The 24,669-nt window shown below is 47.8% G+C and overlaps 1 long non-coding RNA gene across 1 annotated transcript in view; it reads right to left on the reverse strand.

The window, feature by feature from the left end:
- The window catches only part of LOC134965054 (uncharacterized), a 142,353-nt gene that overhangs the window by 19,168 nt on the left and 98,516 nt on the right, over window positions 1–24,669 (reverse strand). The gene's annotated exons all lie outside the window — the stretch shown is intronic.

Below are 24,669 nucleotides of genomic sequence, written 5' to 3' on the forward strand. Positions count from 1 at the left end.
CCTCCCATCTCCCATATCTTAACCCTCCTTTGGTTGCGGCTATGGCTAACCCTCCAGGGGTGATGGCTATGGCTAACTCTCAGGGGGTGGCGGCTATGGCTAACCCTCAGGGGGTGGCGGCTATGGCTAACCCTCCCACCTAGTGTGTAACCCTAACCCCCCTAGTGCCTAGCACTAACCCCCCCCCCTACCCCCCGGGCCCTAACCCGATACTTACCTTCAGGATGTTGGCTGTTGGTGTTGTGGCGCCGGTCTCCTGAGTGGTGTCGGCATTCTGACATCGGTCACATGACTGCTGGCAGCCCGACCGCCGGGATGCAGAATGCATCCCATATGGCTACCTATATCTAAGTCATTAAATGAAACATTCCATATATTCAGGTGTAAATATGCAGTAACTCATCAGGGGTATCTTATTGGTGAAGTAATGTGGCAGACATAGGCCTACCTCTTTACTGTAGTGATTTTTTAGTTGGGATAGCCCCGCTTTGTCCAAAGTCCAGGACATGTGGGCATTGTGTTGGTGATAGCTGTTCCTTCAATTCCGCACATACCGGCTGCAGGTGGCCCCAATGTGACATGGGCTTGTCCCTGTGTAGCATAGCCTTTAATTGTCCTGATTCAAAAACTATTCAGGTTCGGTGGTATGGGTAAGTCTTGTCTGCACCAGAACACATGGGAGGCACACATGCTCAGATAACAACATACTTACCAACTTTCCGGCTGCCCCATGGAGGGAGGGGACAGTCAGGTCTGTACAACAGTGGTTGTATCATCATGGCCCCACACCCAGTTATTCAGTGCTCAAATTACTGGCATTGTATAGAGGGGATGGGGCTATGATGATGAAGTGATTCAGTGCGAATAGCATCATCGTCCAGACCGCCCACTTTCAAGGATGACTGAAGGGGATGGAGGCTTAGGTGGGTTGCGGGAGGCTGCGTGGGGGTGAGGCAAGGCTCTGGGAGACTTTCCTACCTTTCTGGAACACCCTCGCGGCCAATTCAGCAGAGTAGGCAAGTATGGATAACAATGAACTTTGCATTCATCTCACAATAGCCATTGGCATCTGACAAATTAAGTTTATGAGGTAAATGCAATAAAGTGTATAAGCCGAAGGTGCGAGAATGTCTGTATTTTTTAAAGCGGCAGTCGTTTACAAGGTAAAGCCAGGTTGGGAGTGCCCTATTTAATCCTTCTCCAGAGACCAGCTCATTGCTAGAACAACTCACTTCCTTCTGATGAGAAGAGTTCCATTGCTCCAGGCTTCAGTAATTTCCAGCTGTGTTCTTGTGTTTTACAGCAAGTGCTCCATTTATCCAAAGTGCCTGTTTCTCTGCAAGAATTCTGCATTACAAAAGAGCCTGTTTTCTTTGCAAGTGCTGCAACTGTATCAAGTGTCAAGTAACCAGTTCATCTACTAGTGTGGCACCCCGGAAAATGGTGTGTGTGTGTGTGTGTGTGTGTGTGTGTGTGTGTGCGCGTGTGCCCCTTTAACGTTTGTTTACAATGTCCGCGGCAGTGCAGGTGAAACACAGGCACAGCAGGAGTTATGCATGGAATTTGGTCCGATCAAGTGGTCCTGAGCCTGCTCATAGGGGGTAATTCAGAGTTGATCGCAGCAGCAAATTTGTTAGCAGTTGGGCAAAACCATGGGGGTCATTCCGAGTTGTTCGCTCGCAAGCTGCTTTTAGCAGCTTTACACACGCTAAGCCGCCGCTCTCTGGGAGTAAATCTTAGCTTATCAAAATTGCGAACGAAAGATTAGCAGAATTGCGAATAGACACTTCTTAGCAGTTTCTGAATAGCTCCAGACTTACTCGGCATCTGCGATCAGTTCAGTGCTTGTCGTTCCTGGTTTGACGTCACAAACACACCCAGCGTTCGCCCAGACACTCCTCCGTTTCTCCAGCCACTCCCGCGTTTTTCCCAGAAACGGTAGCGTTTTTTCACACACACCCATAAAACGGCCAGTTTCCGCCCAGAAACACCCACTTCCTGTCAATCACATTACGATCACCAGAACGAAGAAAAAACCTTGTAATGCCGTGAGTAAAATTCCTAACTGCTTAGCAAATTTACATGGCGCAGTCGCACTGCGGACATTGCGCATGCGCATTAGCGACTAATCGCTCCTTTGCGAGAAAAAATTAACGAAAGAACAACTCGGAATGACCCCCCATGTGCACTGCAGGTGTGGCAGATATAACATTGGCAGAGAGAGTTAGATTTGGGTGGGTTATTTTGTTTCTGTGCAGGGTAAATACTGCCTGCTTTATTTTTACACTGCAATTTAGATTTCAGTTTAAACACACCCCACCCAAATCTAACTCTCTCTGCACATGTTATATCTGCCCCACCTGCAGTGCACAAGTTTTTGCCCAACTGCTAACAAGTTTACTGCTACGATCAGGTCTGAATTACCCCCATAGATTGGACAAGAACGTCTGGAACCAGAGGAGTCTAGTGGGAAGAAGAAGGAGGAGTCGAAGAGAAGTGCTGAGAGGTGCTGGACACGCTGAATGAGGAGCGGAGTGGGAGACGAGTAATGGATGCAAACCGCATTATCATGCTGGGTGGTGAGAGTAGTGCTGCAGAGCAGAAGCAGTGGGTGCTACGGAAAGCATAAAACCAGGTGAGCAAGTGTGAGATGTCGCAGCCAAGAGACCAGATACCGCCAGGCCTAGTGAAAGGCGCGGACACTGCAGACATCTTGTACAGGGAGGAATCGCTGAAAGCGGTCCACATCGTGGACACCTCTAATGCAGAGTCTTGAGTGAGTACACTGAGACTGATATTGACACAAACCACGGGCAAATCAAACACCTAGCCCCAATATCCAGTTTGTCATATGCTGTACAGTACAAACGGCGCAGACAACATAGCGCCACGTTCTACAAGCTAGACTTTGTTGGAAAATAGCAACGGCAAATACCTCATGTTTAAAGCACTGTCAGGAAATAAGAGACTGAGGGGGTAATTCAGATCTGGGGGGTCATTCCGAGTTGATCGTAGCTGTGCTAAATTTAGCACAGCTACGATCATGTTCCCTGACATGCGGGGGGACGCTCAGCACAGGGCTAGTCCTCCCCGTATGTCAGTGCCCTCCCCCCCCCCCGCACAAATACAAAAGCATCGCTCAGTGGCGATGCATTTGTATTTCTGGAGTAACTCCCGGGCCAGCGCAGCTCCAGCGACTGGCCGGGAGTTGTTCTTCGCTGCTGCTGGCCACAGCGGCTGCGTGAGACGTCACGCAGCCGCCGCAGCAACCCCCCCCCCCCAACGGTCCGGCCACGCATGCGTTGGCCGTATTGCGCCCACTAAACGGCGGCTTAACACCGCCATTCAGCCCCCTCCCGCCCAGCGACCACCTCTGTTTCAGAGGCGATCACTAGGCAACGATGACTGCCATGCGCATTTCTGACCCGATCGCTGTGCTGCGACAAACTGCAGCGAGCGATCGGGTCGGAATGATCAGGTAGTCGCCACCTACAGGGGGAGGATATTGTGTGTGTGCAGGTGTGCGATCGCTTTTTGTGCAGTCTCTGCACAGCCCAGGACTTACACTCTGCGATGATCGGGCCAGAGCTGACGTCAGAAATCCTCCCACAGAACGCCGGTTCCCTCCTGCGTTTTTCCGGCCACCCACAAACGCTCTCTTCCTGTCAATCTACTTGCGATCGCTGGTGCGTGCAGAATTTTCACACCATCCCGTCGGTGACTGGCGATCCCCGTTTGTCACACGCCAGAGGCGGCGTTCGCCGCACTTACCCCTGCGTGCCTGCTGGTCTGTGTTGCGGCCTCCGCCTTCAGTGGTCCACGGGCTCCGGCGTCTGGCTGGCGCGGCTCCCGGCGGTTCCCCGGGGCAGGGGCGCCGCCATGACACCCGGCATCACGTGGGCGGGGAGCAGGTGACATCATCAGACTGTTCCGCCAATCCAGCGGAGGCAGGAGATTCAAAGTCAGACGCTGGGCAGAGCCTCGGCGCCTGAGTATCGTCTTTTCCCCTGAAGTGGATGCCAGTGCTCTTGTTCCCGGCGAGTCTCTCTGCAGTTGTACTCCAGTGTCTCCGGCATTTCCAGGTGCCAGTTGCTGCATAGTTTCCAGCGTTCCCAGCGGCTGGTGTGTTCCTCTGCGGTCCAGTCACCAGTGCTTCTTGGAGTCAGCGTGGGCTGCGGGCTAAACACCGCTCTCAAGTTCTACAAATCATCAGTGTCTTTAACCACCGCTCTCAAGTTCTACAAATCATCAGTGTCTTTAACCACCGCTCTCAAGTTCTACAAATCATCAGTGTCTTTAACCACCGCTCTCAAGTTCTACAAATCATCAGTGTCTTTAAACACCGCTCAAGTTCTACAAATCATCAGAGTCTTTAAACACCGCTCTCAAGTTCTACTAGTCATCAGTGTCTTTAAACACCGCTCTCAAGTTCTACAAATCATCAGTGTCTTTAAACACCGTTCACAAGTTCTTCAAATCATCAGTGTCTTTAAAAACATCGCTCACAAGTTCTTCAGTCACCAGTATCTTTTAACATCGCTCACAAGCTCTTCAATCATCAGCATCTTTAAAACATCGTTCTCAGTGTCTTTCACCATCACTCACAAGTACTTAATTTATTAGCATCTTTAACATTGCTTACAAGTTCTTCTATAGGCCTGGACATTCCCCCATAAGTTCCCTTTCTGCTATGTGACATTGTGTTGCTCCCTTCCTGCAATAAAGTTCTTCAATATTTTCACCAATCCTTACTGTCAGAGTCCTGTATGAGGAAGACCTATATCAGGCCATCCCTGTTCCGACCCAACTGTGGTTCCTCTTCCCAACCATCGGAAGAACCCCCGAGTTCACAACACCCCCAACCTAGGTCAGTGACAGTATACTCTGGCCTCATGGACCCGGGGGATCGGAACCCAGAGGCAAGTACCATCCAGGACCTGGTTTCCCGAGTTCAAAGTCAGGAAGCAGCACAGAGTCAGGTGTGTTATGCACACCAGTGCCTGCAGGAAAGTACTGGTGTCAGAACTGTTATGCACTCCAGTGCCTGCAGGAATGTACTGGTGTTTGAACTGTTATGCAAAACAAATGGACTCACAGACAGACTGGGGAATATGACATAACGTACACAGAAGGTGATAGGGTAACAAAATACACACAAAGTGAACAGAGAAGCCCAGAGGCTAAGGAACTGAGTATCTCCCTTGTATTAGAACTGTTCAGATGGGAAAAGCAAGATGTTGTGTTTTAATACGTAGAGAACCCGAAATGCTGTTGCTAAGGGCAACAGTAAAACCCTAAAGGGTTACCAACGGGTGTGGCAGTAAACTCCTTGGTCAGAGATGGAATGATAGACACAAGGAGAGTCTCCACAATCCTAATTCTCACTTGCAGTGCACAGGTTCAGCTTACTGCCACTAAACTGACCCCTGACACCTAGCACAGTGAGACAGGATTAGACAGGCAAGTCTTAGAATACAGCCGCAAACTTGCTAAGTTCACAGAGTAGTAACAGAACCCCAGCAAGCTAAACGACTGACTCCAGTCTTACTGCTAGGTCTGGATTGGCAGAGTGTAATACCAAATCCCCAGGCCTATTTGCAGTAAGCAACAAACAAATACAAAGCTACACAGTACTGGTTAACTTTCAGGAACTGACTAACCAACAAAGATTCAGCAGCATCTGCTTACCCTGAGAAGAGGCCTTATAAAGCAGGTGCTGTCCACGCCCCACTCAGACCTCACAGACTGTGAGCACAAAAACCAGCACCGGATCCCCTGCCGTGCACAGAGCCTATAACCACTGCACAGCAAAAGACCCGAACCGGAGTATCAGCTGCGCTCAGGTTACTCCGCTAGCACTTGTCTCCCGGTTGCCATGACGACGTGGCAGCACAGGGCAGGAGACCCTAACAGTACCCCCCCTCTGACGAGGGGTCAAAGAACCCCTACCACCGGGTTTATCGGGGAACTGCGAGAAGAAAGAGCGTATCAGTCTGGGGGCATGAAGATCACAACTGCGCACCCACGACCGCTCCTCCGGGCCATACCCCTTCCAGTGCACCAAAAATGACAGCCGACCCCGAACCACCTTGGAGTCAAGAATCCTTTCAACAACAAACTCCCTCTGGCCACGTATCAGAAGAGGGGAAGGTCTTCCACTGGAAGAAGGATTACTAATCGCCCGTTTTAAAAGGGAACAATGAAATGTTTTATTGATACCCAAAGAACGGGGCAGATCTAACTGAAATGCCACCGGATTGATAACCCTGGTGATCTTATAAGGGCCGATGAACCGGGGGCCTAACTTATGAGATGGCTGTCTCAACTTCAAATTCTTGGTAGACAACCAGACGAAGTCTCCTAATTTGAAGCTGCAGGGTCTTTTCCGCTTATCAAAAACCCTTTTGGTCACTAATGACACAGACACAAGGGCTTTCTTCACTTTCCGCCAAATACCTCTAAGGACCGAAACCACAGAGGAACCACCAGGCGTGGAGTCCAGGGGGTCAAAAGAATTGGCCTTAGGATGATGCCCATACACACAAAGGAAGGGAGAGATCCCTGTAGCAGAGTGAGCCGCGTTGTTATAGGCAAACTCCGCCATGGACAGATGAGCAACCCAGTCAGTCTGACACTTGGAGACATAACACCTGAGGAACTGCTCCAAGGACTGGTTCACCCTTTCAGTCTGCCCATTAGACTGCGGATGGTAGCCTGACGACAAGCTGACAGAAATCTGGAGATCGGAACAAAATGCCCTCCAGAATTTGGCCACAAACTGGGATCCGCGGTCAGAGACCACATCAAGTGGCAACCCGTGGAGACGCACAACATGCAGCATAAATAATTCAGACAGGCGTCTGGCCGATGGCAGCCCAACCAGTGGAACGAAGTGCGCCATCTTCGAAAACCTGTCAACGACAACCCAGATGGCTGTCATCCCCGAGGATTTGGGCAAGTCCACCACAAAATCCATTGAAATGTGGGTCCATGGCTTAGATGGGATAGAGAGTGGATGTAATGGGCCAACAGGAACCCCTCTAGGAGTCTTATTTCGGGCACAGATGTCACATGCCCGAACCCACTGATCCACATCCTTAGCCACCGAGGGCCACCACACCGCCCTAGATAGCAACTCCCGAGTTCTGGCAATACCCGGGTGACCTGCCGACTTCTTGGCATGGAATTCCAGGAACACTCGCTGTCTTAACCTAGGAGGCACAAACAAAAGACCTACCGGAAGGTCTGGAGGAGCCTGCTCCTGTGCTCTAAGGACTAATGATAAGAGGTCCTGGGTAATGTCCACTTTAATACATGATGGGGAAACAATGGGCAACGGCTCCTCGGTGGTCTCCTGGATTGGAGCAAAACTCCGCGAGAGCGCATCAGCCTTGATGTTTTTTGACCCAGGGCGATATGTTATCAAAAAATTGAAGCGAGCAAAAAACAAAGCCCATCGTGCCTGCCTGGCATTGAGACGCTTCGCTGACTCTAAATATGCCAGATTCTTATGGTCAGTGAGAATTGAGACCACAAACTTAGCCCCCTCAAGCCAGTGTCTCCACTCCTCGAGTGCATCCTTAATAGCCAACAATTCCCGGTTACCCACGTCATAATTCATCTCGGCAGGCGAAAATTTACGGGAAAAGTAAGCACAGGGATGAAGGCGATTATCAGACACTCCCATCTGAGAAAGCACTGCCCCAATACCCATCTCAGAGGCATCCACCTCCACCACAAAAGGACGCTCTGGATCTGGGTGTCGCAGCACCTTGGCCGAAACAAATGCCCTTTTGAGACGGGCAAAAGCCGCTTTAGCCTCACAAGACCAGTGAGCAACATCCGCCCCTTTCTTAGTGAGTGCCACCAAGGGCGCCACTATAGACGAAAATCCAGCGATAAATCGTCTATAAAAATTCGCAAAGCCCAGGAAACGCTGAAGCGCCTTCAAACTAGTGGGCTGCACCCAATCCAGGACTGCCTGTACCTTGGAACCCTCCATTTGGAAACCTTCTGGGGAGATAATATATCCTAGAAATGCGATTTGCTGAACTTCAAATTCGCACTTCTCCAGCTTCGCCCCAAGCCGGTGGTCTCTGAGTTTCTGGAGGACTAAGCGTACATGCTTCCGATGTTCCTCCAGGGAATGGGAGAAGATTAGGATGTCATCTAAGTATACAACTAAGAATCTATCCAAATATTCCCTGAGCACATCATTCATGAAATCCTGGAAGACTGCCGGGGCATTACAGAGCCCAAAAGGCATCACCAAATATTCATAATGCCCTGAGTGGGTATTAAAGGCAGTCTTCCATTCATCCCCCTCTCTTATTCGGATTAGATTGTACGCACCGCGTAGGTCAATCTTAGAAAAAATGGTGGCAGTACGAAGCTGGTCAAACAAGACCGAAATGAGAGGCAGTGGGTATGAGTTTTTAATCGTGATACGGTTCAATTCCCTGAAATCGATGCAGGGTCGCAACGAACCGTCCTTTTTACCCACGAAGAAGAACCCCGACCCAACTGGAGACTGTGAAGGTCTGATAAATCCCTTAGCCAAGTTCTCCTGAATGTACTCTGCCATAGCCTGAGTCTCAGGACGTGACAGGGAGTACAACCTGCTCTTGGGAAGCTTAGCATTTGGCAACAAATCAATGGCACAGTCATAGGGGCGATGGGGAGGTAGTACCTCTGCAACTTTTTTGGAGAACACGTCCGCAAAATCTGCATAACACCCTGGCAATCCTGGCAAACTTAGCTGCGAGAGCCTGACTGGAAGGCTCAAGCAACTCCTGAAACAATCAGTACCCCAACTAAGAATCTCCCCAGAGACCCAGTCAAATTGAGGATTGTGGGCCCTTAACCAGGGTAACCCCAACACCAATGGGGCAAAAGTACAGACAGTCACATAAAAGAACAATTTTTCAGAGTGTGTGGCTCCAATAAACAAAGAAATCTGGCTAGTGCAAGAGGTAATTTTACCTTGGGATAATGGTTCCCCGTTTAACCCACAAATCTCAATTTCCGATGCCAAGGGTACTAAGGGAACAGAGTGTTTCAGGGCGAATTGGCGGTCCATAAAAACCCCGTCGGCCCCACTGTCCACAAAGGCCTCAGTCTTGACAGTTTGACCGAGGATCTTCAAGGTCACCGGAATGATAAAAGTCTTCTTGGGAAATTCTGACTTCTGGCCTGACAGGATATTTCCCATCACCCTCAGGCCCTGAAGTTTTCCGGCTTTTCTGGGCATGATACTACCACATGACCTTTATTCCCACAGTACAAACACAACCCCTGCTGTCTCCTCCGCGTCTTCTCACGCGAGGAGAGGCGGGTAGCCCCAATCTGCATAGGCTCCTCGGAAAATTCCTCAGAGTCTGAGGTTCCCTTGGGAAGGAAGGAAATCTCAGTCTCCCTTTCAAGCCTACGCTCTCTCAGCCGTCTATCCACCCGGATGGATAACTGCATGAGCTGATCCAAGCTATCAGGCAAGGGATATTGTACCAGTTGGTCCTTTATCTGGTTAGAAAGACCTCTTCGGTACTGGTGTCTCAGGGCTGGGTCATTCCACTGGGTATCATGGGCCAACCTCCGAAATTCCGTACAGTAAACCTCAACTGGCCTTCGCCCTTGCTTAAGGATCGAAATCTGAGCCTCGGCTGAGGCCGTCTTGTCAGGGTCATCATACAACATGCCCAGTGCCGTAAAAAAAGCATCAACACTTTTAAGCGACGGACAGTCAGGCTGCAACCCATATGCCCAGACCTGTGGGTCTCCTTGTAGCAAGGAAATCACTATGCCCACCCGCTGAATCTCCGACCCAGAAGACTGAGGCCTAAGCCGGAAGTATAGCTTGCAGCTCTCCTTGAAACAAAAGAACTGCGAGCGATCTCCAGAAAAACGATCCGGGAGATTTACTTTCGGCTCCTTAACCCCTGCAGGTGCTGCTGCTGCGGGAGCTCCGCCAGCAGCCTGGGAGGTGTGCATTTTAATGGACAAATCATTAAATTGTCGAGTCAGGACCTGCACCTGATCGACCACCTGTTGCAACGTATTTTGAGGGGTATGCTCCATATTCCCACAAAATTTCAACAGGAGTATTAGGCTGCTGAATATGTTATGCACACCAGTGCCTGCAGGAAAGTACTGGTGTCAGAACTGTTATGCACTCCAGTGCCTGCAGGAATGTACTGGTGTTTGAACTGTTATGCAAAACAAATGGACTCACAGACAGACAGGGGAATATGACATAACATACACAGAAGGTGATAGGGTAACAAAATACACACAAAGTGAACAGAGAAGCCCAGAGGCTAAGGAACTGGGTATCTCCCTTGTATTAGAACTGTTCAGATGGGAAAAGCAAGATGTTGTGTTTTAATACGTAGAGAACCTGAAATGCTGTTGCTAAGGGCAACAGTAAAACCCTAAAGGGTTACCAACGGGTGTGGCAGTAAACTCCTTGGTCAGAGATGGAATGATAGACACAAGGAGAGTCTCCACAATCCTAATTCTCACTTGCAGTGCACAGGTTCAGCTTACTGCCACTAAACTGACCCCTGACACCTAGCACAGTGAGACAGGATTAGACAGGCAAGTCTTAGAATACAGCCGCAAACTTGCTAAGTTCACAGAGTAGTAACAGAACCCCAGCAAGCTAAACGACTGACTCCAGTCTTACTGCTAGGTCTGGATTGGCAGAGTGTAATACCAAATCCCCAGGCCTATTTGCAGTAAGCAACAAACAAATACAAAGCTACACAGTACTGGTTAACTTTCAGGAACTGACTAACCAACAAAGATTCAGCAGCATCTGCTTACCCTGAGAAGAGGCCTTATAAAGCAGGTGCTGTCCACGCCCCACTCAGACCTCACAGACTGTGAGCACAAAAACCAGCACCGGATCCCCTGCCGTGCACAGAGCCTATAACCACTGCACAGCAAAAGACCCGAACCGGAGTATCAGCTGCGCTCAGGTTACTCCGCTAGCACTTGTCTCCCGGTTGCCATGACGACGTGGCAGCACAGGGCAGGAGACCCTAACAAGGTGATGCATTGTCTCCAGGAATTATCTGGCCGGCTGGATCAAATTCAGGCTTCTCTGGCTTCAGTAGTTCCGGCCCCAGTTTCAGTACCCGCTCCAGTGGTTGTCTCTAGTAATGTTCCATCCTTGTCTGGAACCAGGTCACGCCTTCAGCTCCCTACTCCTTCTCGCTATAACGGGAATCCAAAGAATTGCCGTGGTTTTCTCAATCAGTGCGAGGTACATTTTGAACTCCTTTCACATAACTTCCCTACTGATCGTTCCAAGGTGGCATACATTATTTCTTTGCTTGAGGGTTTAGCGTTGGATTGGGTGTCTCCGTTATGGGAGCGATCAGATCCGTTGGTTTCTAGTTACACCAACTTCATTACGTCATTCCGGAGGATCTTTGATGAGCCCGGCAGGACGACCGCTGCCTCTGCAGACTTGCTCCGTGTCCGACAAGGCTCTCGTTCAGTGGGACAGTATGTGCTTCATTTTCAGAACATAGCCTCAGAACTGCGCTGGAATAATGATGCCCTCCGGGCTGCCTTTTGGAACGGGCTCTCCGATCGTCTAAAGGACGAGTTGATCACTAGAGATCTGCCAGATTCCTTAGAACAGTTGATCTCACTCTGTGTAAAGGTGGATCTTCGCATGCAGGAACGAGGTGGCGAACGTAGTCGGTCAGATCGATCAAGGGTCCGATCTCTTCCGTCTAAGCAAACGGTTATTCCGAGTCCAGACGAACCCATGCAGATTAATCGATCTCGGCTGTCCCCAGAAGAACGTCAGCGTCGTCGTGAGGGTAGACTCTGCCTCTACTGTGGAGCCGCGGATCATTTTCTCAAGTTTTGCAAGTCTCGCCCGGGAAACGGGCAGTCCTAGCTTGTTCCGGAGGAGTCGAGCCAGGCGTTTCTTCTAAACCTTCTCCGACAGTGGACTGTTTACTCTCCGTGTCTCTGTTTTCTGAGTCAATAGCCAAACCCGTTAAGGCTCTGCTGGACTCAGGGGCTGCGGGGAATTTTATTTCCCTTTCCTGTGCCCAGAATCTGGGTTTTCAGTTACGGTCGGTCGAACGACCTATTACGTTGACTGCTATCAATGGTACCCAAATTTCTAACGGTCTGATTTCAAGTTGTACAGTGCCAATCAAGCTGCAAGTGGGAGCTCTGCATCAAGAACACCTGGAGTTCCTAGTAATTCGGGAGATGCCCCACGATCTGGTTCTTGGCCTTCCTTGGCTTAAACTTCACAACCCTCACGTCGACTGGAGGTCGACACAAATAATATCCTGGAGTCCATTTTGTCATTCAAATTGTCTCACTCCTGTCTACCCGCTCCGTGTATCTTCCAAGTCAGATGAAGGGCTCATTCCGGTGGCCTATCGGGAGTTTTCAGACGTGTTCTCGGAACAGGCGGCCGATCAGTTACCACCGCATAGACCCTGGGACTGCCCCATTGAGCTCATTCCGGGGAAAATGCCACCACGGGGTCGCACCTATCCCTTATCATTACCCGAGACCCAAGCTATGTCGGACTATATCAAGTCTAATCTGCAGAAAGGATTAATCCGCTCCTCTACCTCCCCGGCGGGGGCAGGTTTCTTTTTTGTGAAAAAGAAGGACGGAGGGCTGAGACCATGTATTGACTATCGTGGTCTAAATAATGTCACCATTAAGAATAAGTATCCTTTGCCGCTCATCACGGAGCTTTTTGATAGAGTTCGCGGAGCCTGAGTCTTCACTAAGCTCGATTTAAGGGGAGCTTATAATTTGATACGTATCCGACAAGGGGACGAATGGAAGACGGCCTTCAATACCAGGGACGGGCATTACGAGTATCTGGTAATGCCGTTTGGCCTCAGCAACGCCCCTGCCGTCTTCCAGGGATTCATTAATGAAATCTTTCGGGATATGCTATACCTAAGTGTAGTGGTATATTTGGATGACATTCTGATATTTTCTAAGAACCTCACAGAGCACAGAATACAGGTCAGAGGTACTTCTTCGACTGCGAAAGAATCATCTTTATGGCAAGATTTCCAAATGTACCTTTGAGGTCCCTTCTATTCCATTTCTTGGTTACATCATTTCGGGCACGGAGCTTCGTATGGATCCGGAGAAACTCACTGCCATTCGGGACTGGACTCAGCCTCTTTCCTTGAAAGCGGTACAACGATTTCTGGGTTTTGCAAATTACTACCGGAAATTCATAAAGGGATTCTCTACCATTGTGGCACCTATCACTGCCCTAACCAAGAAGGGTTCTGACCCAAGTCATTGGTCCTCTGAAGCTGTAGCAGCGTTCGCTCAGTTGAAGGCAGCCTTTATGTCTACTCCGGTACTTCAACAACCAAATTTTTCAAAACCATTCTTTTTGGAGGTTGATGCTTCCACGGTAGGCATAGGTGCCGTGCTTTCGCAGTACGCTCCAGACGGGAAGTTACATCCATGTGGTTTCTATTCTCGCAAGTTCTCTCCTGCTGAACGGAATTACACCATTGGAGACAAAGAGCTTTTGGCAATAAAATCTGCCTTGGAGGAATGGAGATATCTTTTGGAAGGTGCTAAACACCTAATTACAATTTTTTCTGATCACAAGAATTTGCTGTACCTCAAGACGGCCCAGTGCTTGAATCCCCGTCAAGCTAGATGGGCGCTCTTCTTTACTCGATTCTCGTTTGTTATTAAGTACCGGGCTGGGACTTTTAACACCAAGGCTGATGCTTTATCCCGGTCCTTAACGGCTTCGGATGAGGAGAATTCCATTGAAAAGGCTTTGATTCTCAGTCCAGTTTCTATGTCAGCGGCTCCCACCGCTCTGGGTCCTCCTCCTGGGAGAATCTCTGTGCCAGCTAAATTCCGACCAAGGTTGTTGCAGTGGGCTCATATTTCCAAGTTTTCCGGTCATCCTGGAGTTCGAAAGATGTGGGAGTTTCTACGAAGATCTTACTGGTGGGACACTATGAAAAAGGATATTCAAGGTTATGTCAACTCATGTCCTCAGTGTGCTCAGCACAAAATTCTTCATCTGCCTCCTGCGGGGTTGCTGCATTCACTGTCCATTCCTAAGAGGCCTTGGACCCATATCTCTATGGATTTTGTCACCGAATTGCCCCTCTCCAAAGGTCACAATACCGTCTGGGTAATTATTGACCGTTTCTCTAAGATGGCACATTTTGTTCCTTTGACCGGGTTACCATCAGCTCCCAAGTTGGCTTTGTTATTTATCCGGGAACATTTCCGCCTGCACGGGTTACCTCAGGAAATAGTCTCTGATCGGGGGGTACAGTTCACTGCAAGATTCTGGAGAGCCCTCTGTACGGCCTTACAAATAAAACTCAAGTTTTCATCCGCTTACCATCCACAAACCAATGGGCAAACTGAACGCGTCAATCAAAATTTAGAGACTTTTCTCCGTGTTTATCACTCTCTCTCGCAAGATGATTGGGTGGAACTGTTGCCATGGGCCAAGTTTGCCCATAATCATCTGTACCACTCTTCGACTGGTGAGTCCCCATTTTTCATTAATTATGGATTTCATCCCCAAGTTCCAGAATTACCCATTTGTCCTCCGGAGGATGTTCCTGCTGCAGCCTCTACTCTCCGGCACTTCAGTCAAATTTGGAGTCGAGTTCATGCTAGCCTCAAGAGAGTCTCCGGCCGCTATAAGTTCTTTGCGGATAGGAAGCGACGAGCAGCTCCCCAATACAAGGTTGGTGACAGGGTATGGCTCTCTACCCGCAATCTTCGTTTAAGGGTGCCCACTATGAAGTTCGCTCCGAGGTTTATTGGTCCTTACCCCGTGTTACAAGTCCTGAACCCGGTTGTCTGCAAATTGGTATTGCCTTCCCACCTCCGGATACCAAATTCCTTCCATGTCTCTCTCCTTCGCCCCCTTATTTTAAACCGGTTCCATTCAAAGTCCCGAGGCCAACCTCTGCAGAGACTGAAGCTGGAACGGACTTTGAAATCAAAGCTATTCTTGACTCTTGTTATCTTCACAAGAATCTACAGTATTTGGTGGAATGGAAAGGTTTTGGCCCCGAGGAGAGGAGCTGGGTCAAGGCTACTGAAGTTATGGCTCCCCGACTGGTGCGGATCTTCCATTCCAAACATCCAACAAAACCTGGAAAGTGTCCGGGGGCCACTCCTGGAGGAGGGGGTACTGTCACTCGCCAGAGGCGGCATTCGCCGCGCTTATCCCTGCGTGCCTGCTGGTCTGTGTTGCGGCCTTCGGTGGTCCACGGGCTCCGGCGTCTGGCTGGCGCGGCTCCCGGCGGGTCCCCGGGGCAGGGGCGCCACCATGACACACGGCATCACGTGGGCGGGGAGCAGGTGACGTCATCAGACTGTTCCGCCAATCCAGCGGAGGCGGGAGATTCAAAGTCAGACGCTGAGCAGAGCCTCAGCGCCTGAGTATCATCTTTTCCCCTGAAGTGGATGCCAGTGCTCCCGGCAAGTCTCTCTGCAGTTGTACTCCAGTGTCTCTGGCATTTCCAGGTGCCAGTTGCTGCATAGTTTCCAGCGTTCCCAGTGGCTGGTGTGTTCCTCTGCGGTCCAGTCACCAGTGCTTCTTGGAGTCAGCGTGGGCTGCGGGCTAAACACCGCTCTCAAGTTCTACAAATCATCAGTGTCTTTAACCACCGCTCTCAAGTTCTACAAATCATCAGTGTCTTTAACCACCGCTCTCAAGTTCTACAAATCATCAGTGTCTTTAACCACCGCTCTCAAGTTCTACAAATCATCAGTGTCTTTAACCACCGCTCTCAAGTTCTACAAATCATCAGTGTCTTTAAACACCGCTCTCAAGTTCTACAAATCATCAGTGTCTTCAAACACCGCTCTCAAGTTCTACAAGTCATCAGTGTCTTTAAACACCGCTCTCAAGTCCTACATATTATCAGTGTCTTTAAACACCGCTCTCAAGTTCTACAAGTCATCAGTGTCTTTAAACACCGCTCTCAAGTTCTACAAGTCATCAGTGTCTTTAAACACCGCTCTCAAGTCCTACAAATTATCAGTGTCTTTAAACACCGCTCTCAAGTTCTACAAGTCATCAGTGTCTTTAAACACCGCTCTCAAGTTCTACAAGTCATCAGTGTCTTTAAACACCGCTCTCAAGTTCTACAAATCATCAGTGTCTTTAAACACTGTTCACAAGTTCTTCAAATCATTAGTGTCTTTAAAAACATCGCTCACAAGTTCTTCAGTCACCAGTATCTTTTAACATCGCTCACAAGCTCTTCAATCATCAGCATCTTTAAAACATCGTTCTCAGTGTCTTTCACCATCACTCACAAGTACTTCATTTATTAGCATCTTTAACATTGCTTACAAGTTCTTCTATAGGCCTGGACATTCCCCCATAAGTTCCCTTTCTGCTATGTGACATTGTGTTGCTCCCTTCCTGCAATAAAGTTCTTCAATATTTTCACCAAGCCTTACTGTCAGAGTCCTGTATGAGGAAGACCTATATCAGGCCATCCCTGTTCCGACTCAACTGTGGTTCCTCTTCCCAACCATCGGAAGAACCCCCGAGTTCACAACACCCCCAACCTAGGTCAGTGACACCGTTGCTGTGGTCTGTCGCGCCTTCGCATTGCGGTGCATATGCATGCGCAGTGCAGACCTGATCTCAGCCTATGAAAAACACACAGCAGCGATCAGGTCTGAATCAGCCCCTGAGTTATTTATGCACGTGGAGCGAGTTACTTTATGAGAAAGAGACTGAGTTACTTATGCAAGTGAACGTTAGTTACTTATTATGGAGACAGAGACTAAGTTTAATTGCCCAAGAAGCCCTTATTACCAAGTAAACTACATTTTTTCAGATACACTACCATCCCTTGGCTAGCTACATCTTCTTTTGAAATAAGACTGAGATACAATGACATTTTACAACCCAGTATTACTTATATATCTGTGTGCCATTTTCCCCATTGCAAAGCTGTGGCACCAAAGGATTCTAAAAGAGCTCCAATGTTATTTGCTTGCGAAGATCATCATACCTTGGTTAGGGAAAGCTAGAAATTTAGTAACTGTTATTGAAAAAGTGTGTTTTTCATTACTCTACTCATTACCACATTATAGATTGTGATTATAATATGCTAATATCTCTGATGATTCAATTGATTGTCTTTGGCATTTTTGAATGATCCATTGTGAAGTGAATGTATCCAATTGCCTTCTCTTTATCTTCTTTTGATGCCCAATTCTTCATGTGATTAATAGTTTGTGCCAATTAACCAATCATCATCCTCAATCCAGAGTTAATTGCGGCTCAATAAAAAGACATCCTATTAGAATTGCTGACTTACTTCTGTTTCGTATCATTCTATCCTACCTCTCTGAGCAAGGTACTACAGAATAAGGTATTAGGAGAAACATTTCAGGGGAAAGGTCTCATAGCCACCCAACACCTCTGATACCTCTCTCAACCATTTAGGCATACCCGCCAATGCTTCGGTGTTACACTAGCATACCATCAGTTCTAGGTGACAGGTATCTTTCATCTGGGTTTGTGGTAATCGGGTTTAGCACCATAGGTGTGTGCAGGGCTGAGACAGGGGGTGCCACAATGAGACCTCCCCCTTTAACAGGTCATGAACTACTTCCCACCCTCTGGAACATTAAGTACTAACCTAGGTGGCCCAGATGAGTAGCTTATGTCCTGGAATGCGGGGTGGAGGGTATAGTCCATGACCCTACAGAGGAGGAAGTCCCATTGTGGCACACCTATGGATTTAGCGCTGAATCCGGTTACCAGAGACCCAGAACAGAGACACTTATCACCGATGGATGGGATGCCGGCGGTTAGACAGTGGCATCCCATCCATCAGAATCCCGACAGCCCTCTCTAAAGTCCCCTAACCCTACTCTGCCCCCTACCATAACCCTCCCGTGTGGTTGCCTAAACCTAACCCTCCCAGGTGGTGCCTAACCCTAACCTCCCTTTCCTGCTGCCTAAACCCTCCCTGCTTGATGTCTAACCCTTTCCCCCCCCATCCTTCTATGGGCCTAACCTTTTCTTTCCAAGACTTAACCCTAACCACCCCTTATCCTACCTAAACCTAACCTCCTCTGCGCAGCAGGATGCCAGCGCATCCTGCTGTCAGGACGATTGGGATGCCAGCTGTCGGTATTGTGACGCCAGTATCCCATGTGGCGTTGGTATCTAGATGCTGGGATTGCGTCCTCCTTTGGAATCCCGGCGTCAGTATATCGAACGCCAGAATCCCGTCCATTGGGAAGCCAACTGCTTCCCCTAAAACTGATGATATGAACAATAGTCTTACCAAAGCCTCCAGCTTCAGCATTAACCCTGCTTCAGCGAGACCCAAAGGTACTAATATGGATCAACAAAAGTAGACTTGCGTGTCAAAAAAGTAGTAGGATTAGCATTTGATGCTGGTCTTTTCTGATTGTAGAGAATCAATAGCTTTGGATTTCCAATTATAAGGCACAACAAAGTTCCACTTTCAAACGTACAATTGTCTTCAGCACTTCACAGTATCAACTGCTCAGTGCTAAAGTGCTCTTTAATCAGCTTATGATTCTCTCACAAAATGGCTTCCTCTTTTTACAGTTAGATTCTATAACAGCTCAAACAAGGTAAATATCACACTATATGCACATTCAGATCTTTAGCTCAATTTCTTACACAAGGTAGGATTATACAGTGCTTTTAATATGCTTCCCAATATACTTTAATATCTCTCAATATATTCCCAACAGCTCTCAGTGGCTCTCTGTATCTTTCAATACATCTCAATAGGGCTTAACAGTTCTCAATATCTCAGTAGGGACATCTCCCTTTTACAGAGTTTTACTCACACACAGCCTACACAGATCTCAGCTGCAGCTCCCAGTGCTGACACACTGTTTCCAGATCTGAGCCTCACTCTGCCTGCGCTCTGTAGTGTTCCGCACTGCTCCATAAGCAGGTATTCAGTGGTGCTTGTTACTTTGTACCCCATCAGCTTTGTGGCTAGCCAAGTCTTTCTTTTCAGACTTGTGCCACCTTACCCCTCACACCTCTGCTACTGTGGTCTTCAGCTACTTCACTGAATATGTGCAACCAGTAACTCCTTTTCTGTAGCTGACTTGCCTCCTTTTGAGCACATTGTGGCTCCACCCAGTGACAGCCTCCTAAACTACAACATTCATTGGCTCCCATGGAGCCATGCATAATGTACCAGCATGATTTGTCTACCAACAACCACAAGCAGAATAACTTTAGGGTAAAATATATTCATTCCTTTGTCTTATTTTTAGTATTCTATACTTTTCTCAAAATGTCTGTTTATGTTGCAGACTATTGATTTTCACATTCTCGATATAAGTGAAGAAAGCCTTCCCTCTTAAAAGTACTCGTCTTATTTAAACCTCAGACGCCAGTATCCCACTTATACTGTCAATAAACAATCAGCATCTGTACTGTACTTTGTTATCGCTCTAACAGCAAGTACATCTCCAGCAGCTAAAACTTCAAGGTTCATTTTCCATTTAACCTTCAAATATTCAACTTACAATAATGTCTTATAATTAGTCATCATTAGCTTCAAGAAAATCCTTGGAAATCCTACATAAAGTCTTTATTCAGGAGCTAACATGAAAATGCTTACGTCATCTACAGTATGTATCACTGCCAAGAGAAGAATTCTGGTAGTCCATCTGAGTAAGCTTAGACTGACTCAGATGAGCGATGGCTGCGACCGCAGCATTCCTATCTTTGATGCTAACAGGACATGTCTTTTTCTTCAGACACCTCCTGCGGAATTAGCATAGCATAGTTATATAGCACAGTTTCACAGTATGGCAAAGATGCAGTGGCAATACCATACAACTGTGGGCCTAATAAAGACCTGATCACAGCAGCAAAATCTTTCTCTAACTGGCAAAACCACCCAAATCTACCTCTCTCTGCACATGTTATATCTGCTCCACCTGCACTGCACATGGTTTTGCCCATTAGAGAAAAAGTTTGCTGCTGCGATCAGGTCTGAATTAGGCCATATGAACCAGGCCCTTAGTTCTTTTTATGTAAACTGTTTGTATTGAAATAATGGCCATACAGATAGACACATACATTGAAAGTTGAAACAATACCAATATAAAATTGATGAGAGAAAGCCGGGGACATATCAATGCTATGTACCGTGTCTTCCAGAAATAACTGCGTAAGACAGTATAATAAAGCATACCTCCCAACATGACCCTCTCCAGGAGGGACAGAATGCTCTGCTCCTGGACTTCCCTCCTCTTATGTATGATTGCCATCACCTGTGCTGAAACACCTTTCTTATCCATTACCCTATTCAAGACAGGTGGCGGCAATCATAAATTAAGAGAAAAGTCCAGAAGCAGAGCATTCTGTCCCTCCTGGAGAGGGTAATGTTGGGAGATATGCATAAACTGATGTTTATCTTTGAAATGACATAAAATGTATTGGCTAACATAAGCAACATTCATATTCTGAATGCTGTTCTTTCCAGCTATTTATTAATCAGTTGTTTGTTGTTTAATTGACTTGGAAACAGCACCCATCATCTACTGCAGGGATTCTCAAACTCGGTCCTCAGGACCCCACACAGTGCATGTTTTGCAGGTAACCCAGCAGGTGCACAGGTGTATTAATTACTCACAGACACACTTTAAAAGGTCCACAGGTGGAGCTAATTATTTCACTTGTGATTCTGTGAGGAGACCTGCAAAACATGCACTGTGTGGGGTCCTGAGGACCGAGTTTGAGAACCTGTGATCTACTGTACATACCTCCCAACATGACCCTCTCCAGGAGGGACAGCATGCTCTGCTCCTGGACTTCCCTCTTAATGTATGATTGCCCTCACCTGTGGTGTAACCCCTTTCTTATCCGTTTACCTGTCCAGAACAGGTGCTGGCAATCACAAATTAAGAAAAAAGTCCAGAAGCAGAGCATTGTGTCCCTCCTGGAGAGGGTCGTGTTGGGAGGTAAAACTGTATCAGACCTCCCAACATGACCCTCTCTCAGAGGGACAAAATGCTCTGCTCCTGAACTTTTCTCTTAATTTATGATTGCCAGCACCTGTTTTGAACAGGTTGATGGATAAGAAAGGTGTTTCACCACAGGTGATGGCAAGCATAACTTAAGATGGAAGTCCAGGAGCAGAGCATTGTGTCCCTCCTGGAGAAGGTCATTTTGGGAGGTATGGTATAATAAAGTTGTCTATCTTTCGTAACTCAATGTTATAACAGTCGATAGGAGAAAGGGGAAAAAAAGGAAAAGGAGAGAAAGGAAAGAAATGAGTAAGAAAGGCAAGAAAAACAAATGAGTAACCCTAGTGAAAACAGGATGTTGAGCTATGAAGGCATAAAGTAAACATGGTGAACATCTCCACTTCCAGCATCTAAGTTTGCAAGGGACAAGAGGTAATACTTATAGGCCCTTAGGTCTAAGATAACAGAGCTATTAATTGTGAAAACTATGACTAACCTGGCTATATTGCAGTTGTTGACCTACTAGTGTCATTAGTGTATATTACAGAAGTCAGCTGTAGTCAATATCATTGGTAAACAACCCTTAATGCAGTCGGAGCAGGTTACATGCAGGGGGGCACTGAGACCACATGCATCATGGCTGCAGATATATTTCCTTGTGTGGCACTAACCTTAAACTGCAGACTGGAAATCTATGGTAGTTTGTCCCCATGTTTGCATGGATTGGCTCCAGTTTCCTCTCACACAACAAAAAATGTACTGGTAGGTTAGCTGGATTTTGACAAAATTAATCCTAGTGTTTTTGTTCTTTTATGTTTTTGAATATATACTGTGAGCTCCGCTGAGCCAGGGACTGACACGAATGACAAATATTATCTGTACAACGATGCATAACATTGGTGACGCTATATAAATAAACAGTAATAATAATTGTACCGGCCAGTATCTCCATAACCATGGTGATACTGTACTTATCAGCTTCTAGACATTTCATTTTCTGTTCTGTTTAAAAGATACACTGATAAACAGCCTAGCAACGTTCTCTGTATGGTCAATGTGACCTTTTGGAAGCAAAGGTCAGCACCACATCTAACTATCCAACTATACACAGTAACTATTTAACTTATTTTAGAATAATCTAGAATCACATATTTAATGCATTTAAGACCCAACCTGAAATGGAATCTGTCGGCTCTGTACACAGGGACTAGGATGACGGCCAAGTGCCATGGATAATTTCCTACATTCCAACCATGTCAAACTATTTCTGTGCTCATATCAAAAGACATCTATCACCAGTGGTGAAAATACCTCTGTATCTAGTGGGCAACCTGCTAGATTTGGATCAGGGAAGAGGATGTGGGGAAGGAGGGGAGCGCAGAGCTTAAAGTGGTAGCAGTGGAACTCTTCTCTCCTGCACCTCCCGAAACGTTTCTCCTACCCTCGTTTTAGCCAGAGCTACTCTGAGATGGTGCCTTGCCACCGCCAGAGGCACAAATAGGGTTGATTGCGCCCAGAGCAAATTAAACAAATGTTGCGCCCCTGAAAACTGTTATTTCAAATTCTGTCTGTATACTTGTCTGAAACACGATAAGGGTTACGCAAGAGCAAGCTAAAACCTCAATATGACTGGGCTGAGTCTCTCTCTCGAAAAATTAAAAGTCAATGGCTTGAAGCTGTATCCACAGCAGAAGCTTTAGGGACTATGGGCCGAATTCATGTTTGTATGCAAAGGCGATTGCGATTCTCTAGGCTACGGAGCTGCTAATGTTATCAAGTGCAGCTGCCGCCCAGGAATGAAACGAGATGTCCACAGGACTCATCACAAGCTCAGTCTCGATTGCTTACACATTAGTGGGCTATACACAATTACGAAGATGCTAAGGGTTGGTCAATGGCTTCGCAGACTGGCCACGGGAGTATTTGCACGTACAATCACACAGTCATCAGACGATACACACCCCGAAAACTCTCCATTACCACCTCCAAACAGCCCCTTCCTGTCAATCACTCTGCAACAAAGTTCTCAATGTGAGCGGGATTGCAGCAGCACCCTCGTACAACCATGAGTTAGGCCGAGTTCAGTATGATTTACCGATGGACAGGGATGACGACGGTTAGAAAACGGACAGCGGCATCCTGTCCATCAGAATCCCGACAGCCCCCTAAAGTCCCTTAACCCTCCCCTGCCCCTTACCCTCCCTTGTGAGTGCCTAAACCTAACCCTCCTGGGTAGTGCCTAACCCTAACCCTCCCTTCCCTGCTAGCTAAACCTAACCCCCTCCGCTTGATGCCTAACCCTAACCTCCCCTTCTATGTGCCTAACCCTCCCTCCCTGGCCCCTAACCCTAGCCTTTCTTCTCCTGCCTAAACTTACCCCCACAGCATCCCGTGCGGCGTCGGTATCTAGACGCTGAGATTGCCTCCTGTTTTTGGGATCCCGGCATCGGTATATTGATCACCGAGATCCCGGCATCGGTATATCGACCACCGGTATCCCGTCCGTTGGGAAGCTAACTGCTACCCATTAGGCCCTATGGTCCGATTCAGACCTGATCACTGCTGTGCACAGCGGGCAAGTGTGATATCGCTATAAAGTGGGTTCGTACCTGAAGGTCTATCGTTTTCGTGGTTGGCCGTATCCACTCTTCAACGATGTCGAGGCCAGCGACTATTCTTGTACATCACCTGTAAGGCTGGGACAGAAGGACCAGGAGGACCCCGGAAGGACAACCCAAACACACTATACCCAAGGACCACTACACATGGAGATGGTGACAACCATTTATTGCATTGAAGATATCAGTCACCGCTATAACTCAATTCTCAATAAACGCAGTTGCATAGGTTGAACATCACTACAATATCCTGCTTCTTTCCCTGTCTATAACAGTGTTCACAGTTTAGATATCTCAAAAGCATAACTACAGCTGGATCAAACAATCGGATACATTACATGTACGAACAATCATTTGGTATGTAATGATAGCTTAGAGTAAGGAATGTCCTGACAGTAATTCTGTTGCACTTCTTAAACTATCCATAGGATGGTGCTACACGCCGGGCACTAATGTTCAGTTCCTGCGCCCAGTGGGCGTCTGTGGTCAGTGTCCCTTTAGCAGAGTACTTGCACCCTGACAGAGGACTCCTGGGAAGACGTCAGTGGACGCAAGGTAAGTATTCGTAGGAGGTGTGCAAAACTAACTGTTCGTGGTATAACACGGCAGCCATGGCTAACGGTATTGACCGTATTTGTATCCACGGAAAAGTAAGGGGGTTCGGCAGCGTACAGTCTCGTGTCGACCTCTAGTGAAGGGGTCAGGGTTGGACACAGTTCGCCTATATATACATATATGACGTCACCACTGGGAACTGTGGTACGGTGCTTTAATATGGAGTTGCTTCCTGAGGCACTTTGGATCAGGGGCGTCCCCCTGGTTCCCTGTGAGTCCCTTGTAGTGTCAGACCCACCCCCTTTTTGATGGGGCACAATATTATGAGCCAGTAGTGTGAGGATTGTGGATGAGGTGGACTAGGTACCTGTCACATGAGGTTGCAGGGATCCGGATTCCTCTCACTGGTCCTGGCAGCCCTGATCGCGTTCCTCTTCTCTGCTCACTGCAGCGGCTCTGCAGCATGACACTGCTCTCTCTGCCCCCCCCC

Source organism: Pseudophryne corroboree, chromosome 10 (genome assembly GCF_028390025.1).
Source record: "Pseudophryne corroboree isolate aPseCor3 chromosome 10, aPseCor3.hap2, whole genome shotgun sequence".
NCBI lineage: Eukaryota > Metazoa > Chordata > Amphibia > Anura > Myobatrachidae > Pseudophryne > Pseudophryne corroboree.